This window comes from Portunus trituberculatus, chromosome 15, assembly GCF_017591435.1.
Source record: "Portunus trituberculatus isolate SZX2019 chromosome 15, ASM1759143v1, whole genome shotgun sequence".
Taxonomy (NCBI): Eukaryota; Metazoa; Arthropoda; class Malacostraca; order Decapoda; family Portunidae; genus Portunus; species Portunus trituberculatus.
Window position 1 is genome coordinate 19,736,767 of NC_059269.1, and position 25,244 is coordinate 19,762,010.

The 25,244-nt window shown below is 41.4% G+C and overlaps 1 long non-coding RNA gene across 2 annotated transcripts in view; it reads left to right on the forward strand.

The window, feature by feature from the left end:
• Positions 1-25,244, forward strand: part of LOC123504096 — an 88,963-nt gene that overhangs the window by 29,414 nt on the left and 34,305 nt on the right. Inside the window, exon 3 of one of the 2 annotated variants that reach the window (XR_006674701.1) lies at positions 13,328-13,417. The exons of the other annotated variant lie outside the window; for it this stretch is intronic. This is a non-coding gene — a long non-coding RNA (uncharacterized LOC123504096). The remainder of the gene's footprint in view (positions 1-13,327; positions 13,418-25,244) is intronic. 2 annotated transcript variants of the gene reach the window in all.

The following is a 25,244-nucleotide window of genomic DNA, read 5'->3' on the forward strand; positions in this document are numbered from 1 at the left end:
CGTCAACATTTTATTTGTGTCCGGATTTAGAAAGGAAGAGGAATATACATAGGAAAATTCTCTCTCTCTCTCTCTCTCTCTCTCTCTCTCTCTCTCTCTCTCTCTCTCTCTCTCTCTCTCTCTCTCTCTCTCTCTCTCTCTCTCTCTCTCTCTCTCTCTCTCTCTCTCTCTCCTCTCACCCGTTACATAATAAAAGAGCGAGGGAGGAAGGGAGGAAGAAAGAAAGAAAGACGAAGAAAGACTAGAGGGAAGTGAAGTGAAGCAAAAGAAAACTGAAGGTCACGAGAGAGAGAGAGAGAGAGAGAGAGAGAGAGAGAGAGAGAGAATTTTTAGAAAGACCTGCCGCTGTGTCGCTTTCCTCACCCCATACACACTTCACACACTCCTGCTGGTGAACTAGGAGCCCTTGGAAGTCTTGAGGGGATGCCATAGTGGTCCTGCTGAGCTTCATTGTCTCCCTGTGCTTTGGATGTGGGTGTGCATTTCCAGGGGCCTTCTCCTCCCGCCATAGCCAGCAGGTGTGGGTGACGAAGTGTGCCATAAAGGTGCTGTATAGGCCAGAGAGAGGGAAGCCTGCAGAAACTGGTGGAGTAGTAAAGGGCCCGAAGAGACAATAGGGGTCGTGTTGGTATTTTAATGAGCTGTTAGGGTAGAAAGTGCACGGCTGGCGGAAAGAAGTTTGAAGCTCAGGGAGTTTAGTGAGGAGAAAAAAAAAGTCAGTGAGAGGTTGTTAGGCAGACTTTGAGCTGGTCCATTTAGCAAGGGTTATAAGTGGGTCACAAAAGTGTTAATGGTGTTAGTGGAGTCAGGGCGAGGTTCATTGAATGAGATGTAATTCCTGTCTTTAAGATCTCACAGAAGTTACGGAAGTTAAGTGAGTCAGAGAGCCTGTTGGGAGATTCTGATGTGGCGCAGTTAGTGAGATTTAAGTAGGGCACAGAAAGTGTTAATGAAGTTAGGATGAAGTTTATTGAATTCAGGGTTTGATTTCATACTATTGGGAAGAAACTGCTTTTCAAACAGAGTGGTTGATGAGTGGAACGGAGTCGGTGGTCATGTAGTCAGGGCTGAGTCAATAGGGAGCTTTAAAACCAGATTAGATAAGGTCATGGATGGGGATGATAGATGGAATTAGGTAGCTTAAACACACAGGAACTTCCTCGTGTAGATCTGGCGGCCTCTTGCAGCTTCCCTCTTTTCTTATGTTCTTAAGTCTCGAATGCGGTACAGAACATCGAAAAACTCGAATGCGGTACTGAATATAGAAATGTCTTTAGGTTTTTAATTCATACAAAGCTGTGACAATTTAGAGATTAGAGACTCGTTTGACTTTTTCTTTTCTTTTTTTTGTGGTTTGGTCTAGTTTGCCTTTGTAGTTGATATCAAGATCTTTTTCTTAGTTTACGAATCCAGATCTTTAAGTATTCTTGATATATATAGAAAACTGCAAACTTTTATTAACGCACTTACTTCATCAAACTCAGCAATTATTTGTCTTGTTTTGCATTTTCACCCATTGAGAAAACCAGCATCGTCCTCGTATGTACTCTCGTATTTATCTAGCTATGATATACAGTATTTCACTTCAACTGGTAATACCCTTTCCTTGTATTAGCTTTTATCTGAATTAGTCTTAAATTTAATCATGGATGTTCTTTGCACACAACACTCAGAGAGACACACACCACATCCGTGCGTGTTTGTCTGCAAGTGTGGGATGCAAGGAGTGAGGAACGGAGGGAGGGAGGGAGGGAGAGAGGAGGCAGCGCGGCGCGAGAAGTGTTCAAGTGAAAAGAAACAGCATGCATAATGAAACAGTTCTGGTATTTTACTTGACACGTGGAGCTCACAGAGGCAGCGCAGAGCCAAGGTGCTGAGCGGCGACCAGCGAGCTTCCACGTAGATGTTATGCCTTCCTTTCATCACCTGAAGCCGGACTATATTCAGATAATTGATTTCAGTGTCCGTTTCAGTGTGTTCTTGTCCATTACAAACTACAACCTCCCAGAATCCTAATAGCAAGTTATCCGCCATCTGATGTTATGTGCACGGATGCCTCAGTGTGTGTGTGTGTGTGTGTGTGTGTGTGTGTGTGTGTGTGTGTGTGTGTGTTTGTGTGTGTGCCATTAGCGGGAAAGACTGTAATTCATAATGCTCGTATGTGTTGATAAGAGACACGAGAGGTGATCTGGAGTGGTTGTCAAGTTCCCAGTGTCCTGTCGACTTCATATGTAGTTGGTTAATTAAAGATATCAAGTCTCCATTATTATCCATTATTATCTTATATCTAATTGGTCTATTAAGGATACCAAATTTCCAGTATCATAAAAGATAGCAAGTTTCCAGTATCCTGTCTTCATATCTGGTTGGTTCATTAAAGATATGAAGTTTCTTTTACCTTGTCGATCTCATATCTAGTTGGTTCATTAAAGATATCAAGTTTCCAGTATCCTGCCTTCACTAGATTACTTTCAACATGCTCTAAAGGATTTTTTATACCATATGGGGTTTTCACGGGAATTTATGGGCTAGAGGGGGTACTTTTTGGGGTACCTCCTATCTCAAAGCCCACCCGAGTGAGGAAGCCCAACCTACACTCAGACTATGGGTAGGATTCGAACCCCTGCGCTTGGAGACCCCTCGGACCCCAAAGCGAGCATGGTTCCACTGTACTACGGCGGGACATTTTCACGTCTCTAACGAAGAAATCACTGCTTACTTTTTGCGCCTTATCTCTTAATCTTATTTCAACCTATATTATTTCACTATTTATCTATTGTCCTGTTTCTTTGTCTGATTCCAGTGTATCTTATTTTGCCCTCTATTTCTTGTCCTATTTCCTTTTTTACTTCCTTCTCCTAGCGGTGCGGTGCTGCTAGGATTAGTCCCCTTGTCCCTTGTTCCCCTGGAGGCTTAGACGTAAGAGAATGCCTGGGAATGTTTGCATGTAGACTTGTCTCTTCTTTTTTTTTCATTTTCTCTCTCTCTCTCTCTCTCTCTCTCTCTCTCTCTCTCTCTCGCTCTCGCTCTTTTCGTATTCTTAAAGGGGGATACCAGCCTAGTATAGATATAGGTAAACTGTGGCGTCTAACTTTTAAACCTAATATCTAAATGGAAGTGGAATTTTCAGTTTGATATCAAGGCACTGAATTGATGAATGTGTAGTCCTCTCAGTAAGCGACTCGAAAAAAATTGCCGCTGCTCCTTCACATAGACGGCTGTAGGAGGGAAACCAATGATCCTTCGCCGCCCTGGCCACTTCCTACCTACCCAACCCTCCTCCCCCACATACACACACTCATTCCTTGCCAGCCTCCCTGCACCTTTCCCATTCGTCTCTTACAACCTTCCTTTGCATTTCTTTCCTCCTGCCTTCCCGCTTTCACTAGAGACCCACCCTTTGCTCCCCCTGTCCAGAATACCAGTCTTTTTCTTCTTTATTTTTTTGTTCTCACGGCACCTTGACCACCAATTCTGAGTTCCCCGTCATTCACGCGTCTCGTATCTCAACAGTTATAGGCAACTCGTCGCTTATCAAACGCTCTTAGGTTTATGATGTTTTGCTCCCACTGTATCTGCCTACCTTTATCAGTCTTGTGTATCTGAATGCTCTGACAAATGGATTGAAAATTGATACATGGATGATTACTCTCTCTCTCTCTCTCTCTCTCTCTCTCTCTCTCTCTCTCTCTCTCTCTCTCTCTCTCTCTCTCGTCCTCGTCCTCGTCCTCGTTCTCGTTCTCGTTCTTGTTCTCGTTCTTGTTCTCGTTTTCGTTCTCCTCCTCCTCCTCCTCTTTTACCTTTCCTTTTGTTTCCTTCCTTCCTTTCCTCCCTCCCTCCCTCCCTCCATCCCTCCCTTCCTTCCTTCCATCCATCCCTCCCTCCCTCCCTCCCTCCCTCCCTCCCTCCCTCACTCACTCCCTCTTTTCCCTTTCCCTCCTGCCTCTACCTTCACCCACACAATTCAATCCAAGCCTCAAATTCACGAGGAAATGCTGACGACCCGAGAAGGAAAAGCCGAGAAAACACAAGACCACTGAATGCACGGCCGGCTGGGAGTACTGGAGAGGCTCTGTGGATTCCCATTTACAGTATTGGGGCGACCCGGGGCTGGTTCAAGGAGATGCTGATATTTTTTCTTCTTTTTTTTTTAACCAGAAGTCGAATGAGTCTACCTACAATCCGTGTGAGTGGTGGGAGTGAAAACTTGAGAGGCGGGGTTTTAGAGAGAGAGAGAGAGAGAGAGAGAGAGAGAGATTCGTGTCCCATAGGTGTTTCGTTATCACATACTATAGTAAGTTATGTTTTGGTATAATTAGTTGTCTTAATTAACTCGTGCGATAAGATTAATGCAGAGAGAGAGAGAGAGAATGGTTGAGTGGAACGGTCTCAGTGGTCATGTAGTCAGAGCTGAGTCAATAGGAAGTTTTAAAAGCAGGTTAAATAAGTTCATGGATGGGGAAGCTAGATGGAATTAGGTAGCTTAAGCACACAAGGACTGCCTCGTATAGGACTGGCGGTCTCTTGCAGCTTCCCTCTTTTCTTGTGTTCTTAAGAGAGAGAGAGAGAGAGAGAGAGAGAGAATCTAGAAGCATCTCCCCTGTTGCAATGTCACGGATACGTTACACACATTCATACATACACACATACACACATACATACATACATACATACATACATACATACATACATACATAAAAGACTTTACTGAAAAGAAATTAAAGTAGTTGTGTTAGTTAGAAAATACAAATTCAGCCTGTAATTCTTTTCCCTGCGTATTTAGGCAAATGTTTTTCTTTTCTTTTTTTAACGCAGCTGTGGATATTACGAGAGGGAAGCCATAGCAGTGAAAAGCGCTAAAAGGAAGGTAAAGCAAATGTAATAACCTAGTAAATATAATCACCATTTTTCTGCATGCAATCATATAATAAGGCTTCAAAATAGGGTTTCAAAAGTGCTGTCAAGTGATTCAGTAACATCACCACCAGCACTCCTCGTGAACATCTTTTAGTGCAGTGAAAGCAAGAAATACATACATTTTTTTTAAAGGATGTTTTTTAAAATGATCCACACAAGCATGCAATCATATAATAATGCTTCAAATCGGGTTTCAAAAGTGCTGTCAAGTGATTCAGTAATATCAGCACTAGCACTCCTCTGGAACATCTTTTAGTGCAGTGAAAACCAGAAATACATGAATTCTTTTTGAAGGAAATTTTTAAAACATGATCCACACACAAACAAGGATTCAGAGCTGACATTTGGCTTTACGAACAGAGGAATCCAAAATAAAAGACGACGCTGAAAAGTAAAAGCTGAAAATTTAACAAGCGTTCATTCCTGCAGTGGAGACCAGGCAAGCCTCACAAAGCATCACTGTAATTTATTTTTTTTCTAGCATATTAAGGTCAAGTGGGCGGAGAGACAGGTAGGAGAGATAAGTCCAGAGTTATTCAGGGATGAGTGTTTCGGAAAAGTCTGGCTGTTGGGAAAAAAAATATGACTTTCCCTTATTCCGTATTCATATTCTCATTTTCTAAAAACTTATAGTCCATCACTGTTTATTGGAGTTTCTTTTTTAGTCCTCTTCGTTATGTTTTGTTTTTTTTCTCAATTTTTCGAAATGTTATGAGATTTTTTCATCCTTTCAAAATTACTCCATTTCTCTCGAAGTTTATTTCATAAATTTATCACGAATTCCTTTATCCCTCTATTCGTTGTTTATTTTCCAGTTTATTTTTAGTATAATAAGAATTGCTGTCTGTTTATGTGAGAAAGATATATAGAGAGAGATAGATATAGAAAATAGATAAGATATAGACGGAGATAGGTCATGGTCGGTGTTTCAGAGTACTGGTAGTCAAGGCCACGTGAGTCCTGGAGGTGGCCACGCCCTGCCAGTATCGGCGGCCCCCACGGGAGAAAAGATTAGAGGCCAGTACACCCTAGAGGGGATTAGAGGGATTGGTGAGGGGAAAAGGGGAAGAAGGGTCACGAGGAGCACCACACACTGAGCCGGGAGGTCGTTCTGATTTTATTTCTGTGGTCGTACTTTTTTTTCTCATTTTTCCATTTTTTTCCTCTATTTTTTTCTTTTCCTTTTTTTCTTTTTCTTTTTTTTTTGAGGGTTAGTGGTGCAGTGTGTATGTTTGTTTTGTTGTTACGTTTCGGTATATAATCTCTTTCAAATGTCTCTCTCTCTCTCTCTCTCTCTCTCTCTCTCTCTCTCTCTCTCTCTCTCTCTCTCTCTCTCTCTCTCTCTCTCTCTCTCTCTCTCTCTCTCTCTCTCTCTCTCTCTCTCTCTTTTTAGTAGCAACGCCTCGATATGGCCGCCACTACGGAGGCCTTAAAGCGGAGCAGTCGACGCCACACACGAAAAAGATTAGTTCGTCAGCCGCTTAATAGAGTGTGTGTGTGTGTGTGTGTGTGTGTGTGTGTGTGTGTGTGTGTGTGTGTGTGTGTGTGTGTACCACTTAAATGATTACTCCGGTGCTTTATCTAGTCCGTGAGTGGTAGGGAGTTAAAAAAAAAAAAATAGCTAATCTGAGCGGATATTTACTTTTTTTTTTTTCCTCTCCTTTTTACCTCCACCCTTTTTTTTTTTTTTTTACCTGTAATGAGAGAGAGAGGGGGCGGGGAGGGGAAGAGGGAGGGATCGGAGCTTCACATGTCTACTTTTACATCATATATCATCATGTTAGTAGGCTTATGCTTCTCAAGGGGAGGTGGGAATCTGACGTTACAGCGGTATAATGGAAGGCCTGTGTTTCCTTTCAGAGTTGAATGCTAAGAGAAAGGCCGTGGTACAGAGGAACCATGCGTGCTTTGGGGTCTGAGGGGTCTCCAAGCGCACGGGTTCGAATCCTGTCCACAGTCCGAGTGTAGGTTGGGCTTCCTCACTCGGGGCAACGGTTTCCTAGCGGGTGGGCTTTGAGATAGGAAGTACCACAAAAAGTATCCCCTTTAGCTCATAAATTCCGTGAAAAGCCCACATGGTATAAATAAAAAAGATTCTCAAAGACATCATTTATCGTCTCATCTTGACTGTATTAAACTCTCGTGGTGGGAGTTTATTGAGGTGTTCAAGTGCATTTTTATAATTGTAATGAGAGTTTGAAAAGAATAAAAGCGTTCATAAGAAACAGACTAATCATCACTGTGGTCTTTTAACCTCTTCAGTATTGGGACGCATTTTTGCCATGAGTTTTGAGTACCATTTGATGATTTTATTTGCATTAGGAAGGGTCTATGGAGGTCAGAAGATTAATGGTCACAGTCTTTATTATTCTAATCCCCCACACATGAATTTCTGAGGCTTTATGAAATCGCCAAATAGTAAGCACAATGAATATGGAAACGCGTCAATTTACTGAAGGGGTTACAAGGGAGGTTTCAAGTCATCCCTTTTTTTTCTAGGCTGACTCTCTCGGACCTGCAAGGGAGCTGACAACTAAATGGGCCTATTTTTTCACTAGATGTTACCATACCCCAGCTTTCCTCTTACAAGAAAGAAAAGTAAGGACCATGCTTGAGGCACAATCTAACTCATTTAAACATTCAATCTTAACTCATTATGGAAACGCGTCCTGGTATGTACTGATTACAACAACTGATGAGAAAAAGAAAGGAGAAGAAGCACACCACCTCAACCTCTTGCACCGCCGCCATCAAGTTACACGTAGTAAATCAGTGACTTTTCAAACAATTTTTTCTTGCCTTCCTTTTGCTCTCTGTCCTCGTCGCTGTCTTCGATATTAAGCCCCGTTGGTTTATACACGTGAAGGATGCAAGCAGTAAGCAGCAGCAGATGGTATACGTAGCAAATCAGAGACTTTTTATGCCAGATTTTTCTTCTTTCCTTCCCTTTCCTTTGCTGTCCTCGTCACTGTCCTCGATATTAAGCCCCGGTGGTTTATATACGCGAAGGATGCAAGCTGTAAGTCACTCACGCCACACGGAGCAATATCTATAACTCTGATCTTTTAACAAGTTCGACAGCAAGACGTCCTTTACCCTTCTACCTTCACCCCTTCCTCTCTCCCCCATGTGTCCGTGGGAAAAACATAAATCTGACCGGGGGCTTCCTTCCCCCCTTCCCCTCCTTTCCCCACCCCCTCGCCTCTCTCTCTCTCTCTCTCTCTCTCTCTCTCTCTCTCTCTCTCTCTCTCTCTCTCTCTCTCTCTCTCTCTCTCTCTCTCTCTCTCTCTCTCTCTCTCTCTCTCTCTCTCTCTCTCTCTCTCTCTCTCTCTCTCTCTCTCTCTTTCCCTTCAACACAAAATTTACGGCTATCACCACTAGCACCAGCTCACGGTGTCATATTATTCACCACTTTAATGCAGTCTTGGTAATCTTTTATACTGGGGAGGGGCGGGCAGCTAGTGGAGACCAGACCTGGGGGGAATTATACGCCTGGGGACTATGGAAGGAGGAGGAGGAAGAGGAGACTACGGGAACAGGGGAGGAAGGTGGCAAGGAGATGGGTGAGGTATAGAAATATATAACATCATAAAGAAGGGAATTTCATCGCGTGTCATAAAGTTGGTGGAGGTGAGTTACGCAGCGGAGGGAGGAGACTTGAAGAGCAGAATGCGCCGCGGAGAAGAAGGAAGTGGAGCGTTGATTAAAGGTAACCGTGTGGTCATCAGCAAACGACGCAAGGTGGAAGGGGGAAGGTGAAAGGTGGAAAGTGCAAGGAGTGGAGGGAAGAGGAGGAGGAGGAGAAGGAGAAGGAGGAAGGTATGAAGGAAGAGTTAGGAAAAAGAAATTTTGTGAGTGATGGTTATAGTGAAAAGTGCATTTTTTTTTTTTACATGGAAAAAGAAAACTTGACGAAGAACCGCTGAAATTATAGAGTATTTCGCCCAGATATAAGTACAAGTAAGTGACTTTAGATGGTGATGTGATGTATCTACAAAGAAACACACAGAACAAACAGCAGTAGATTTGTTGCCCTTTACGAGGCTGTCTGTAATGAAAAATGCTGCCCACGCGGAGTCCAGATGTATAAAAACACTCAAAGAAAAAGTAATCATTCTTTGTGGGGAAAAATAAGCTGTATAGACTAACAAAGAGAGCACTTGTTCAGTCAGCGCCTTGAGTAAACGTGATGACCAGTTGAAAAAAGAAAACATGAATAAAACTACAAAAAAAATCGTCATATTCCGTCAAAATATAAAAAAGAATGAAAAAAATCAAGTTCTCGCCCCAGGTAAAAGACAAACGGGCGGAGTACAAAGAGGAGGAGGATCTCGCCTGAAGCTGAGACAGAGCAAGCACGCGTGACCTGCCAAAGCAACGAGGAGAGACAGAGACGCTTAGTTCCTCCCCATCCGGAATACACCTGCTGCCCACTCACCACCTACTCGCCACCCACTCGCCTTCCGCTCCCAGGAGATATAATAGCATGAAACTCAAAGGTCCCTCTGCTGCATCACTCACTTTGTAAATGCTGAACACCGAAGAGGAAACAGGCAGGCAGTACACGAGACACGGAACTCCTCTCGTCCTTGTCTCCTCTCGTGCATCAGAATGAGCCGCTCCCTCACCAGCGGGAAAAGTGTTTGCCAACTTTGTCACTGAGCTTACTGACCTAGTGGGAGTGGAAGGTGGAGACGTTAGGTGAAGTGAGATATGACTGACTAGTAGAAGTAGAAGTGACAGTATTGTGGCGCCTAGGTTTTGTATAGAAGGCTCACTCATTGTTACATAGTTCTATTGATACACAGGCCACAGTCATGAGGTCACGCCTTACGTTGAACTATATTTAGAGTACATAGAGCACAGTGATGATAGTGAGGTACCAGTGAAGGGGAGTGGTTTATGCTGAGCTATATTTGAAATAGACCAGTTGTGCTAGTGAGGTACGGCGGTGGTAGTAGGAGGAAGAGGAAAAGGAGATGGAGACGGCAAATATCCAGCTACATCTCCTTTAGTGCGAGAGCTACAGTGCGTAACCAAGATTGCCTGCCTGGAGAGAGAACTGCAGGAGACGAGACCGCTCGATTAGTACGTCTTGAATCGGGCTTTTCAGATTAGGTTTCTCGCTTGATTCTCTCGCCTCCGCCACTGGGAGGAAGGAACACCGCTGTTACGGTCAGGGAACAGGAGATTGGAACAGGTCATTTCGTTTCAGGCGCTTACCAACCCCCGCTCCCGCCACCAGCCTGCCGGTCACTGCCTCCCTACGACCACACGACCACCAGTTTCCCACGACCACTTCCCTCTGTGTGGGTGTACGCCACGAGTTCCAAACTATATTACACGCGCGCGCGCACACACACAATTGGTCGTAGGAAGCGAACGGTCGGTGGTGGTGGTGGTGGTGGTGGTGGTTGAATGATTGGGTATCTAAAATAAATTCATGTCTTCGCTTGTTTTTCTATTAGTTTCAGTCTCTCTCTCTCTCTCTCTCTCTCTCTCTCTCTCTCTCTCTCTCTCTCTCTCTCTCTCTCTCTCTCTCTCTCTCTCTCTCTCTCTCTCTCTCTCTCACGTTTCCTTTTAGAGAGGAGTCGAAATCAAATTTTCATCCATTGTCCACCTTCTCCTAATTTTCTCTCCTGTCCAATTGAAATGCAAAAGTTTTCTTCAGCGACGTAAATTAAAGGCAAATTTTTCTGCATATGCTTATTTTTTTTCATTTAGATTAAGTATTTTGTAGGGCGGGTAATGGGTTCAGTGTGTGTGTGTGTGTGTGTGTGTGTGTGTGTGTGTGTGTGTGTGTGTGTGTGTGTGTGTGTGTGTTTGCTCATAAAGTATTTAGGGAATCTTCTTAGCTTACGAGTACCTTTTGTAATTTATGTTTGTTTGGGCGAATGATGAATTTGAAGCACGTTTTCTCTCTCTCTCTCTCTCTCTCTCTCTCTCTCTCTCTCTCTCTCTCTCTCTCTCTCTCTCTCTCCTCTCCTCTCCTCTCCTCTCCTCTCCTCTCCTCTCCTCTCCTCTCCTTTCCTTTCCTTTCCTTTCCTTTCCTCTCCTCTCCTCTCCTCTCCTCTCCTCTCCTCTCCTCTCTCTCTCTCTCTCTCACATCATCTCCTTCCAATACACAACATACACCAATCAGAAAGAGAAAGAAGTAAGGACTCACGACAACCCTACGAGAAATCTTACCAGAATTACATTTTTAACACTAGATAACAAAGAAACATGAGTTGTAATCTGACGGAGAGGTACTGCACTTCTCCCCCCATCAAGCAAAGCACTGCACGAAACACAGTGCGCCAAACATTTCGTACCTAGAATGTTTTGTAAGGCGTTCCCAGAGTCAGGCGAGGAATGAAGTACGTACACGTGAGCTCGGTATGAATAGCTACAAGGGAGTACAGAAGTATGATAAGTGTTTAGACGTAGAGAGAATGAGCGATGAACTTATCACTCTGCTGCCCTTTCTGTTATGACCCAAAGAAACAAGAAGAAATGGAACGCTTAAGAGGGAAGAATGCAGCAAGAATGAAGAAATGAAGAAGGAAGTAAGAAGTAGAAGAATGTACGAGAGAAGAGGACAAACACGAAAACAGCTACTAAGATAAAGAAATGAAGGAAGTAAAAAGTAGAAAAATACACGAGAGAAGAGGAGGATAAACACTAAGCAGCTACTAAGATTACAAGACACTATACAAGACCACTACTCTGATAGATAAAAGATGAGACGTGACCACCGAGAACAACAACAAGATGCGGTGAATCAGTACAAGACAAACAGAGCCGAAGATTAGCAGCAGATTACAATAAGAGATACTCAGGTGGCTATCACTAAATTAGACACAAAGGAAGCAGAGATCACTGGAACTGGCAACATAATGGGCCTTTTTTTTTTTTTTTTTTTTTTTTTTTTGCCCCATATTTCGTTGCTCATGGCCAGCTATCCCTCCTACATAAAAAAAAAAAGATAAGTAAATAAAATAAATGATGTGGACGAAACGGGCATTCAGCACAACAGAGCAAACGAAAGAGGTTTTCAAAGTTACTCGAAGATTAACATTATTGGAAGACGAAGGAAGATTAACCAGGAGTGCATATAGAGTAGTGATAGGAAGCAGTCTAGCAGTGGCCTTGGTGTTTGCAGCTGCTTGTATTGCTATTGTAATCCTCAAAAATATAAATACATTAGTTAAGAAATATTAAATGAGGTTAACTTAGGCAGTCTTCCTCCTCCTCTTCCTCCTCCTCCTTCTCTTTCTCCTCCTTCTCTTTCTCCTTCTTCTCCTCCTTCTCTTTCTCCTCCTGTGATTATTTCAACCATATTTGTACTTGTGAATCACATTGCAGTATCATGAATGCAAAAAAATAAATAATAGATAAACGAATAATACTGAGAACAAGAATAACATGAATAAATTAATAGGAACAGAATAACCAGCATTGACACAAACATCTTTATTTCCTTAACCATTTTCTTTTTCTTTTTTTCTTTTTTCGAAACGTCTGGATAGAAAGAAGAAAGGAAGAAAATGGTTAAGGAAATAAAGATATTGTTTGTATCAACGCTTTTGTTTTTCTGTTCCTATTGAAGCTGAGGCGCCCCACGAACAGACCTGTCTCTGATGAATAAATAAATAGAATACAGTAAACGTATATTGTTCTTCTTCCTTGTTTCCTGGATGTAACAAGTACTGAGTGTTGCGAGTGACAACAAAAGAAAAACTCTTGTGAAAGGAAACTGCTTGAAAACTACACAACAAATTTTCCGGTCAAAAGTATGTTGATTGCTGCTACGGAACGAAAAGAACAATGAAAACGTGCGTAGCTTCTAAAAGTTATACAAAAAAAAAAATCGTATGGTCAGTTTAGTTCGGATGTGGACGCGAACCATTGTTAAAAAGCAATGCGGGTGATGGCAACAGCTGAACTTTACCAATAAATCGAGTCCTTCACAGCCAGCAAGCGATCAGAACTTTGAATAAAAAAAACCGCAGAGATACGAGACTCGCTTCCCTGTGCGCATGACTCAGCAGATGACCCGGTTTTGTTCGAATCGAGGTCATATCATCATAGAGAACAACTTTACCTCCAAAAAAATCTATTCCACCTGAAAGAATAATGGGAAAATAGCTGATGATGAAATATGACCCGTACGTTGCTCCAGATACTGAGCAAACACGAATGTCGAACGTCCTCAAACAAAAGTGACGCCCCTGTCTTTAGATTTAGGTGGTTTAGCCTCTGTAGCCCATCGTGGACATCCTTGAGGGTAAACAAAGGGTCTACTTTTATATTTTTTTTACTTCTTTTGTGTTTTTTCGTGATTTGTCCGTGTAGGCTTAAAGAATCAATAGCAGATAATCATATTAGTCCACATGGATGAGTAATAAATGCCTTCTTTCACCACCAGTTCTGTCATTGTGATTCTGCCACGTGAGAAGAGGATAGGATAACGCTGCTGCCACGAATGATGCTGTTGCTCAATGATTTGTGTTTATAGGTAAGTTTCCACCCTAGATCCACAAAAATAACGAGGACACCTATTGAAGTACGAATCTACAAAATGTCAAAAGGATTAAAAAAAATAGACGATAACTGTTGAAATATTCCTTTTTCTATCAAACATTCGACGAAATAACATTGTCTGTATCAAAACGCTGACCCAGTCATGACTCATCGGATTATTCAAACAAAAATTATGTGATTTCTTACAATTGAATCATGGTCTCGGAAACAATAAAGCAAATCTGCCGTGCGTTTCAAAACAATACTGTGTTACGTGTAGCAATCAGCGAGTGGCAGCGTCACAATACCGGTGCGTCCTCAGGTGGCGACATCTGTGATAGACTTGGTGAAACAGACCATAGTAAAAGTACGTTAATAGAAAAAAATAAAGAAATGAAAAAAGAACGAGAAGAAGAAGAAGAAGAAGAAGAAGAAGAAGAAGAAGAAGAAGAAGAAGAAGAAAGATAGGAAGAAGATGATGATAAGGAGTGACTGACCTTTTTTTTTTGGAGTCAGACATAAGTTCCTGCCTGCTGTACACTCAAACCCAGTATACCATAATTTTTTTCTTTTTTTTTTTTTTTCTTTTTTCCTACGGTGTAATGAAAACCAACGTAACATTACCTTTGCATTGATTCTTATCTATTTCTTCTATTCTAGTAAACCTTTGTAATGTTTTTCCCTTTTTTTTTTTGTCTTATCTTTATTTTTTTTTATTTTTTTTTTTTTACTTTATTCTATTCGTTACTTTCTATTCATAGTTATTCAGATTTTATTATTTTTTTGCATTCCTATTTTCATTTTTTTTTCTTTTTCATCTATTTATTTACTTCACCCTCTCCCCCTTTTTAATCTTTTTTATTTACTTCACCTCCTCGCCCTTTTTTGTGTGTGTGCTCTTCAATTTTTCCCCTTGGTTTGTTTGGCGGAGTGCTGGCGAGACAGAAGGGACAGGGCGGTGTTGTTCTCGTGGCGCCGCTTACATTTTTGACCCCGACACGGATTTTCATTGTTTCGTTTTGGTTTTATTTTTTTTTTTCTTTCCTCTTCGCTCTTACCCCGTGATGGTTCAGACATTAAAAAGAAAACATCACCAGGAGGGCAAAACGAAAGCCAAAAGAAAAATCTGATTGGAATTTTTACATTACGTTCCTTTAGAAATGTAAAAAAGGAAAAAATACTCTTAAAAATACTCTTCAAACAACAACGCTCATTCCAGCTAAGCCTGAAGATAGAAGTTTGACATTTAGAACAAAAAAATAGTGTAATAGAATTGATGTGAACCCTTTGGCTACTAACGGCACATTTTATTGTTCAGAGATTCAGACAAGTTGGAGGAGGAGGTGAAAAGAAACACAGGTGCAGGGAGTGAGTTTATAGGAGCCGCTGGCGTAGTGGATAAGGTGGTGAGCGTGGGATTGGGCATACGTCCACATGTAGGTTCGAATCCCACCACATACCGCCTTGAAGCTATGTCATTTGTCTAGTGATTTAAAGTTACCTACATATCACCATGATACCCAGGTTCTATCTAGGTGGTTACACCAAAAATGCGCTTGGGTGGTGATATGGGCCATAATATGGGTACCACTATAAATAAAATTACTTGCGCCACTAATGGGCGAAAGCAGAACAGCGCATATATACTCTTCAAGTATGCCTACAGGGGCTATAGACCACTTCATTAAAATAAGATAAAAAAGAATCCCGACAAGTTTCGCTGATGCTTCCTCAGGGAGTAAACTCACCTCCCAGCTCATTTTATATTTTAGCAACACTACGCAATTTATTCACCAAAAGAATTAACTACAAATACTAACAACCTTTACTACGTAGATATTCCATTCCACCTTTAGCTGTGAGTGTACTTGATCTTTGACAATCCTTACCTAAGCTTACACAAGGCGAGCACATCAAGCTGAAAAGGAGCAGCAGCAATCAAGCGAAAGTGATATTTCATCCTATCTTGAATTTATAGACGCAAACACACAAAGAGAATCAAAGGAGGAATGAATACCCAGAGAAAATGAAATGAAGATCAGAGGTATCAAAAAACTAAAATAAAAAAGAAGAAAAAAAAGTTAAATGAAAATCAGAACAATAACAGAAAGAACTAGAAGAAAAAAATCAAAGTATAATCAAAGAAACAATTAACAAGTGAAGAGATTGAAAGAACAAAAAAAAAAAAGAGAAAAAAAGAGAACGAAATGCGTGGTAAGATGTGCAAGGGAAAGAAAGAGGTGCACGTGCCATCCCGGGACTCGAACCAGTGGGGTGCTGCTGAGTGGTTGCCAATGGTCGTTACTGTGGAGAAATATAAAGCAGCAATTGCATCCGTGGCAGCTACAGGGGTACAACGTGGACTAGATAGGGGTGAGAGAGAGAGAGAGAGAGAGAGAGAGAGAGAGAGAATGTATTATTTTTGTTATTATGAACTATTATATAATTCTTCTTCTTCTTCTTCTTCTTCTTCTTCTTCTTCTTCTCCTCTTTCACCTTCTTCTTCTTGTCCTCTTTCACCTTCTTCTTCTTCTTCTTCTCTTTCACCTTCTTCTTCTTGTGTGTGTGTGTGTGTGTGTGTGTGTGTGTGTGTGTGTGTGTGTGTGTGTGTACACGTACGCGCGCATACAGATACCCACCTAAACATCTGGTTCAGCTACTATCTAAATCCACAAAACGGTGCACGTCTTTACCAACCACATCGAAACACACGTCGGCGCTGAATTACGGTACGGCGTAGTGGTTCGCGCGCCGCAGCTTTAAAGACCAAAAGCCCATTCAGCTGGCGCCTAATGTGGCCACGCTGCACCATTAGGAAGGCTGGCAGGGCGGCGACCCCCTCACATTTGTAACATTTAAGGAAGCCACCATTTGCCACCCAACTAAGCCGCGGTGCATGCTACTGATTCTTCCGCCCGGTGAGTTACTGGAGCGCTGTCTCGGTAGAGATGGCGAGCTGCTGCACTGTGAGATGTAACTGGGTGTAAAGAAGGTTGAAAAGGGCGGGTTTAGTAGTGAAATACGAAAATAATGGGTGTTTTATTGATTGAAAAGGGTGGGTTTAGTGGTAATGCGAAAATAATGGGTGTTTTATTGATTGAAAAGGATGGGTTTAGTAGTGAAATACGAAAATAATGGGTGTTTTATTGATTGAAAAGGATGGGTTTAGTAGTGAAATGCGAAAATAATGGGTGTTTTATTGATTGAAAAAGGTGGGTTTAGTGGAAATACGAAAATAATGGGTGTTTTATTGATTGAAAAGGATGGGTTTAGTGGAAATACGAAAATAATGGGTGTTTTATTGATTGAAAAGGATGGGTTTAGTGGAAATACGAAAATAATGGGTGTTTTATTGATTGAAAAGGGTGGGTTTAGTGGTGAAAATACTAAAATAACGACCATTGATTTATTAAGCTGTATTTAAATTCTTTCATAAGACGTTAAGAAATCAAATAATCTTCTCCATTCACTTTATTGTTCTTCATATTTGTCTTTGCTCTTAACCCCTTCAATAACATTACGCGTTCTCATGTTTCTACTTACTATTTGGTGATTTTCTATAGCTTCAGAAACTTATGTGGGGATTGAAATAGTGTAGACTCTGGTTATCAATCTTCTGACCCTTATAGACTCTTCCTAATGTAAATAAAATCGTCTTATCATACCCAAAATTCAAGGTGAAAATACATCCCAGTACTGAAGGGGCTAAGTACTCGAATTTGGAATGTATCAACTGACTGATTTTGTCTGATAATTGTAAGGAAACTGTTATCTTGGGACTTGACGCTGAGGAAGGGCCCAAAGCACAATGGAAGACCATACATGTAACTCGACCGTTGTTCACACGTCCCTCATATTCTATGAACAAGGGAAGCGACGCGACGAGTCTGGTGATGCTTCAGTACAAAGCGAGAATGATTTGAGGTGTTCATTTCAAAGCGACTACAAGTAAAAGAATTAAGTCTCCTCGATCACTGGTCAAGACACATGGGATAGTTTTCCTGATTGACTCGTGTTTGTGTTGTAACCTTCACGGAAACGATGCCAACTTTCTCTTTACGATTCATATAATTCACTGCAGGTGTGAAAGTATGTTTGTTGCGATTCTAACCGGCTGTTCTCACTATAATAATATATCCTCTCACTTTTCAAACTCTTAAATTTCTTTTTTTATACTTTGGCAAGCACAAGACAAATTCACTGTAAGAGCAATAAAGTGTTATTATTATTATTATTATTACATCAGTCTCAATTACACTACATTATTTCCTCGTATGGCACATCTCTCACTTTAAAGGAATGAGTTAACAGACGAGGTGGACAAAAACTGCCTCTCCCTGTCATGTTCCTCGCTGCCCCTTGCCCCTTTCCTTTACTCTGATCCACCATACACGCCAACTGCCAGGAAAGATAAGAGACACTAATGGTCACCGATAAAATAGGGGAGACTCTTGCCCTCCTTGTGTGTGTGTGTGTGTCTGTGTGTATGTGTGTGTGTGTTTTGAGAAAGTAGAGTTGAGTTGCCGGTGTTTACATGATAGCTAAGAGACAGATAAACAAATAGATGAAATTATTTATAGCCAGATAATTAAATGGAGAAAGTAATTGATAGATAGAATTAATACATTTACTCATTATTTTTTTGTTATTTTTATATATCCTTGTAGTTTATGTAGCTTTTTATCCATAAATTAATTTGGATATTTATTCACGTATTTATTTACTTATGTATATGTTCACTTTATTTCACTTTATTTCTCCCTGGACCAAAGATTAGGGACTTTCACCAAAGATTGATGATCCTTCGCAGCAACAGCAGCAGCAGCAGCAGCAACCGTCCCTAAAGAGAAAAAAAATCAATCAGAATTTATAAATCATGCAATGTATCTCCGCTGAGCCTTTGAATCGCGCCATCCCTCACAGCTTCATGTTTATTCCGGCGCCGCCATGCCCTAGCCACGGCCTCGAGGACGGGATGTGTGTGTGTGTGTGTGTGTGTGTGTGTGTGTGTGTGTGTATTTTCCTCATGGTACTATTGATTGTGGTGGACATGTTCTGTTTTTGCTTCGTTTTGTTTCTTTTTGTCTATTTTTTCGTTTGTGTGGAGCAGGATTTCAGACCTTGGGCAATAAAAAGGTGTATAAAAAAAGAAAAAAGAACTGGAGGTCTCTAAAAGAAGTATAGTTAAAAATATAAAAAAAAATTATGTGCGACGTATTATATAAAGATAATCTCATGTAGTAGTAATTGATATATAGAGTCCACAGAGACAGTTAGTTATACACACTCACTCACTCAAACCTTCACTCATTCCACTAACCACTAACCTTCATTTACTCTACGCACAGCCATATTCAGTCACTCCACTCTCGGACCAAGGCGATCTAAGTAAGGTCTAGTCACACATACTTAACTTCTTGTCTATAATACCATAGAATAAAGATTACCTCATCTATTAATTGATAAAACCCAGCATAGGTTTTGAGTCATGGTACCTTATAGCTTAATGCGTAACTCAAGCTAAGTATAGAAACAGCTAGGCAGTCACTGATGCATGGAATTCTGAGTTCGTATAGTGTATATATATAATAGTTGACAGAATCTAGGACACTATTCATCACTCAGGCTTTTTATTACCTCACTGCGTTAGTCTGGCAATGTAAAAACAGGCAGTCACTGAAGCATGGAAGGGAAAGCTTTAAATGGACGCAGGGAAGAAATATTTACCTTGAGTACTACACTCGTGCATCATAATATTTGCATGTAGACGCATTGTTTGTTTGTTCATCTGATTTATGTACACTCAACTGCATTTCTTTCCATATTGTTGACGCTGGAATTCCTGCAGCAGTTTCATATTTCACGGACATCGTAAATTACATCAATGCGCGGTGTGGTGTGGCTGCGTGTGGATTTCAGGGATGTAAATATTGTATAAAAAATTTTACTCAACAGCATTTTATTTTATTTTTTTTTTTTTATGTAGACCCCCGCAACTTGTTTTACTCTTTACCTTCCAAATCCCTGACATCATCATCGCTTTTCTGCTCAAGTATGTCATATTTTACACCATCACTAGTTTTATCTTTTTCTTATTTGACTTAGTGTCAGAGGTTGCTTCCTTGTATGAATCTCCTACAGTTTTTTCTCCATTACATTTTCTCTTGCTCCTATTCTTTCTTGCCTCACAACATCTCATTTCCATTTGCTTCTTAGATATTCTCCCTTCATAAACACACTCCAGTTTCTCTCAACTGTCCACAAGACATGAAATCATTACAGCATGCGAGGATATAGAAATTAAAACCCGCTCTATGAAAACTACCTTCACTTTGATATTGGAGTTCTAGTGCAATCTTCCTGTATTTTTTTCTTTATCACAAACTGAAAGCTGCGTGATCCTGTTAGATTAATGAAAGGGGAACGTTCGCCGGATGCCACTCTCATAAAGGGAAGGCAGGAGAGGTTCAAAAGAAAAATTCGCTCTGCTGCTGCTACTTCTAAACAAACAAGGTAGGAAGCAGGCAAGAGGCTGTTTGTGCACTTAGGAAAACAACACACCTTCATTGCACTCCCAAGACTTTGACTAGCTGCCACTTCTGCACAGACAAGAAGGAAAGCAGGCAAGAGATCGTGTGTGACGCCAGGAAAACCACACGTTCTCTATTTACGCCAAGAATCCTTCATAATTATTTTAATCTTCTGCTGTTTCGTGTTGCATCCAAGACTTTACTGTAGCTGCCACTTCTGCGCAGACAAGGAGGAAAGCAGGCAAGAGATCGTGTGTGACGCTAGGAAAACCATACGTCCTCTATTTACGCCAAGAATCCTACATAATTATTTTTATTTTGTTTTGTTTCCTGTTGTATCCAAGACTTTACTGTAACTGCCACTTCTACGCAGACAAAAAGGAAAGCAGGCAAGAGATCGTGTGTGACGCTAGGAAAACCATACGTCCTCTATTTACGCCAAGAATCCTACATAATTATTTTTATCTGGTGCTGTTTCGTGTTGCATCCAGAACGTAACGCGTTCCCACAACTGTATGCTACATAAATACCGTGCAATTGCAGAGGCTGGTGGCGTAATGGTACTGCAGTGGAGGTCGACTACGTGCGTTCAGGCGTTTTATGACTTCGACTTTATTTCTTCCATATCGCCAGTCTCTCTTATTAATGGCACTGCTCTTGTTATACATTACCTTTCACGGATTCTCGCGGATGTGTGAGGAGTATACTGCGGTAGTGAAAGTAGGACTGTGAAGAAATTAAATTAAAAAAAACAATTATAACTCGAAACACTTGTACTGTCGACCCTTCTTGACGTTACCAGCACTGTAAAAGTTAGTTTCCATGGACATAAAAGTAAGGAAGTCATAGTTTCCTTTTGATGATGTAAGACTATTGAAGAAGGTGAAGCACAGATAAAAAAAAAAAAATTCTAGGTTATAAATGACTGGGAAAAAAATGTTTAGTATTGAAAAGGTTAATAAAGCAGACAGGGAGTTGCCTCGTACCAGACGAGGCGAGACAAGGCGAGGCGGAAAGTGTCCCCCTCTGGCCTTGACTTCTCGTGGCGTGCCGCTCCTGCATTTGTTCCGAGTGATTCAATAATTTATAACAAAAAAAATACGGCAACTTCAGAGGGTTTCTTCGTATTGACTTATTTATAACTTGAAAAAAATATATATATATATAAAGATTAAGTTTTTATGTCAGGGGAATCTTGTGTCGTCTCTTTTGTTTTCTTTTTCATGATAACGGGATGTAGTTCTCTCGTTCAACAAACCAGGGGAGCAATATCCGAAAGCAGCACTTGGACAGACGTATTATGTTGTACAGAATTTTTATAACTAATTCGGGGTCTAAGGGTCAGGCAGGCTAGGCAACTTCATTCTCGGACAGGCAGCGATGCACTCACCTACGCTATCTCAGAATTGTAGCTTGTGCCTGTAGTGCATGGGAATTACTGTACTGCTTATGGACACACACACACACACACACACACACACACACACACACACACACACACACACACACACACACACACACACACACACACACACACACACACACACACACACACACACACACACACACACACACGAGTTACATTCAAATATAAACCCCCAAGATCACAAGGACACACAAAACACAGCCTAATACAGTTTAACATTCTAGACAGACATGTTAACTTTTCCTAGTCGATGGATTGAAGGAAGCGACGGAGGGACGCAGGGTCAAGGTGCCACAATGTACCTACTGGTGGTTTATTGTTGCGTGAGACAAACACTGATGCTAAAGTCTCCGAACGTGCAATAACGTGTGATTTACCGGTCAATACTCCGGGTCACGGGATTTAAGGCTCGTAGGAATATCGGCATATGTTGAACAGCAAGCATATGTCTTTTCATAAAATGTCTTATACGTTTTTAGTTCCCAAAGTTAGGAGGAGGGAAGGAGAGGGAGGGAAAGGGAAAATAAGACATAATTTTTGCTAAGGTCACGTTGTTCGCCGGTGTGTGTTCACTGTAGAGTCAAGGGTCTCCCGTGAAAAATTTGAAACACACTTGCAAACATTGGTGAAAATTTCCAAATTCGTCCTTTTTATTAATTTATTTTTTATTTAATGTTCGTACTCTGCGGTAAAGGAAAGGCTACATACCGAGTACTGTACCTTTGTCTCCTTTCTTTTACACCATTTTAAAAACCTTCAATGATTTAATCTTACTAGAGCTTTCGTTTCCACGGGGTACTTATCCATTATCCGTGGTTCTGAAATCACCCAATATCGTGCGTCATTGCCTTACCTTCCCTTATCGACATTTTGATCATATTCATGGCATACCTTCGTGAGGAGGAACTGAAAGCCCATGGTTGTCTTGCATGACACGTACAAACAACCTTTGTTTATACACCTATGCCAGTTAACCCTTTCACTGGCATGGTCTTCTTTCGCTATCACTGAAAGCATTGTCAAAATTGTTCCCATGATTAGAAAAAGAGATAAAGATGAGGTAGGGTTACTTTTGTCTTTTCTAGCTCACATCACTGTTAAAGAGACTCAAACATATAAGCAAGTGTCTAAAAGAATTAAGTGAATGTAAGAAAATACTTGTTCAGAATCTGTGTTTGCGTGTTCATGTGCGTGTACGTGTGCATACATGCTTCCACTTGCGTACATGCCTTCCATTCTCAACACCTTGTGTCCATGAGCCCCTTAGGTCCTTGAGGAAGGGTTTGTGTGTGAGTGCATTTACCTATACGTGACCCGCTGGCTGGCTGGCTGCCTGGCTGGTCTGAGAGAGGCTGATCACTGGCATTCGTCACTTTAATACCTTTAATCCCGAACGACCATTACTGCTCTAATCTCTGAAGTTTGCATCTCATAACTTGTGTAGCGGCTATGATCTTTTTACGCTTCGAGGTCTTATGGGCGGCAACGGGTATGATCATCTCAGGTGTTGGATGGGTGGAGGTGGCGGGGCGTGGCGGAGTGATGGGGTTTGTTGTGGCGTGCGCATGGAGGCCAGACGATGTTGTAAGGACTGCAAGACTTGGAGGTGATCCTGACAAACCCTTGTGGCGTGTCCGAGTGAAGGTGCGCCTTTTCTGAGTGCAGTGTCCACTCCAACGAATTTCTTTTGGGTGTTCTTTGAAGCGGAAGAGGAGCGTCGTGGCGGCTGGTCCCTCAGCGAACCTTCCTTTCCCTTCCCTTCCTGCGTGTCTGCCTGCTCTCCGCCCTGCACTCTCCAGATAGAGGGAGGAAAGATTGCCACTGCCTACACTTTATTGATTGATGTCGTGTGCAAAGGTTAGGATTTCAGGTGCTTTTGGTGGTGGCTGTGGTGGTGGTAGTAGTAGTGGAAGTAGTAACGTTTGTAATAGTACCAATAATATTAATGGTTGTAGTGATAGTAGCAGTAGTAGCACCATTACTACTACTATCACTAATACCATCACCAATAGTGCAGACTTCATCAATTCATCATACCAATAAATCATTACCTTGAAGACAGATTTACTTGCTAATATAGACACACAAGTGGAATGAGGAGGGAGAGAAGAAAGGAAAGGCAAGATTCTCCTTAACGACGTTTCAAGAATACTTCACTCCAGACTCGTCAGAAGCAATAAACGGCCTCTCCTGCTTCCTCCAAACTTTGCTATACTTTATGTAAAGGAAGAAAATTTGCAATACCTCTCCGCATGATAAATTGCTGAGGATGAGTGATCGCCAGCCGACTGTTGGGTAAGGAGGAGTGGTGAGAGAGGAGGGATGAAGGTAGGGGCCATCAGAAGGAAGAGGGAGGCACGGAACATCAGGAAAGGCAAGCCTACCACCACTACCATCACCACCACTGCATCTCCTGCCGTGACACGAGTTGCCATCTGAAAAATATCTCGAAATAAGAAGCGGAGCAACGCCTGCAATGCATCAGGGTCGTCGTAAGCCTCGATAACGGAAGAATTTTCAGCCTTTAATGAGTTTCTTTCATCGGGTTCTCTTGAGATTTAGACCGAAGCTTTGTTACATTGATTCCTATGAAGATCAGGGAAGGATTTACAGCCATGAAAGTGTTATATGCACGTAGAACTTTGTAATTCAGGATTTTCTTTACTTTACATTCCTTATCGGTCACGATGCTTATGCCTTCCATACTGTTATTAAGAGTGCCTTGCCTTTAGGTGTATTCTTCATGCTAACATTCTTTTTTCTACCTCAACCATTTGAAAAAGCAATATTTTAATCACCATCACTAGCCGTATCACCACTTCCCTTTCGCCGCTATGGTCGTCCTTTGAAAACAGTCACAACACTGTGAAAATAAAAAATGAAACGTTTGCATGAGAGAAAAACAGAAAAACAAAGGAATACGAAATTGATTCTGTCTTTTCTAGCGTGCAGGGTCGTTGAATTGACTATAGAACAAAAGTGTGTCTAAAAACCAATAGGTGATTATGGGAAAATGACTAAAAATTTACAGATGATTAATGGAAATTGTGTTTAGCGGGGAAACTGTCCATGCATGAGGCTGCCGGTACAAACATGACAGACCTTGAACGCCAATGTTGGGACAGAAATGGAGCTTTCAAATTTTCCACACGAATAGGTTGGGAGTTTGTTACCTATCTGGATTGTACCCGGCTCTCCTGTTGTGTCGTATTCAAAGGCTTTAATCATTTACAAGCTGTGCAGCACACCACTTCCCTCCACGCTACTACTGGGCCCTGGTGTGGAGAGGTTGGTGGGCCGCACTGTTGATCCTCCACAGTGTATATGAAAGTAACAATCAGTGAACATTACAGACGACCAAGATGTAAGGGAATTGTCTTTATTGCGGTTGTGAGCGTCTCTCTAGGCATTTCGTCTCGGTTTTATTATATTTTACTGTTTGTTTGGGGCAGAAAGAGGAGAACGTTCAATAATATCCCTTTCAAGAATTGTGGTAAAGATTGACAGATAAAACTAAAAAGTGAATAGGAAGATAAACAGATGAATATAGAAAATTGAGGTGAATTCAGTAACAGGTTTGTCTTTCTACTTTGGAATAAGGAAAAGAAATGGGAGAACCAGGCTGACAGTTTTAGGGATACAAGAGGAAGGGATAAGTGAGGATACCAATCAATTCTTTCATTAGGGAGGTGAACAACTACGTACCTGCCACATATCGGCTCGAGACACAAACAAGATCTTTTCCCCATTGAACACTACACGAAACTTTTATAGCCAAAGAGCGTTTGTTAAAACTTGGAAATATATAAACTGATAGGCAGCTAGAGAGAGAGAGAGAGAGAGAGAGAGAGGTGGTATTTTAATTT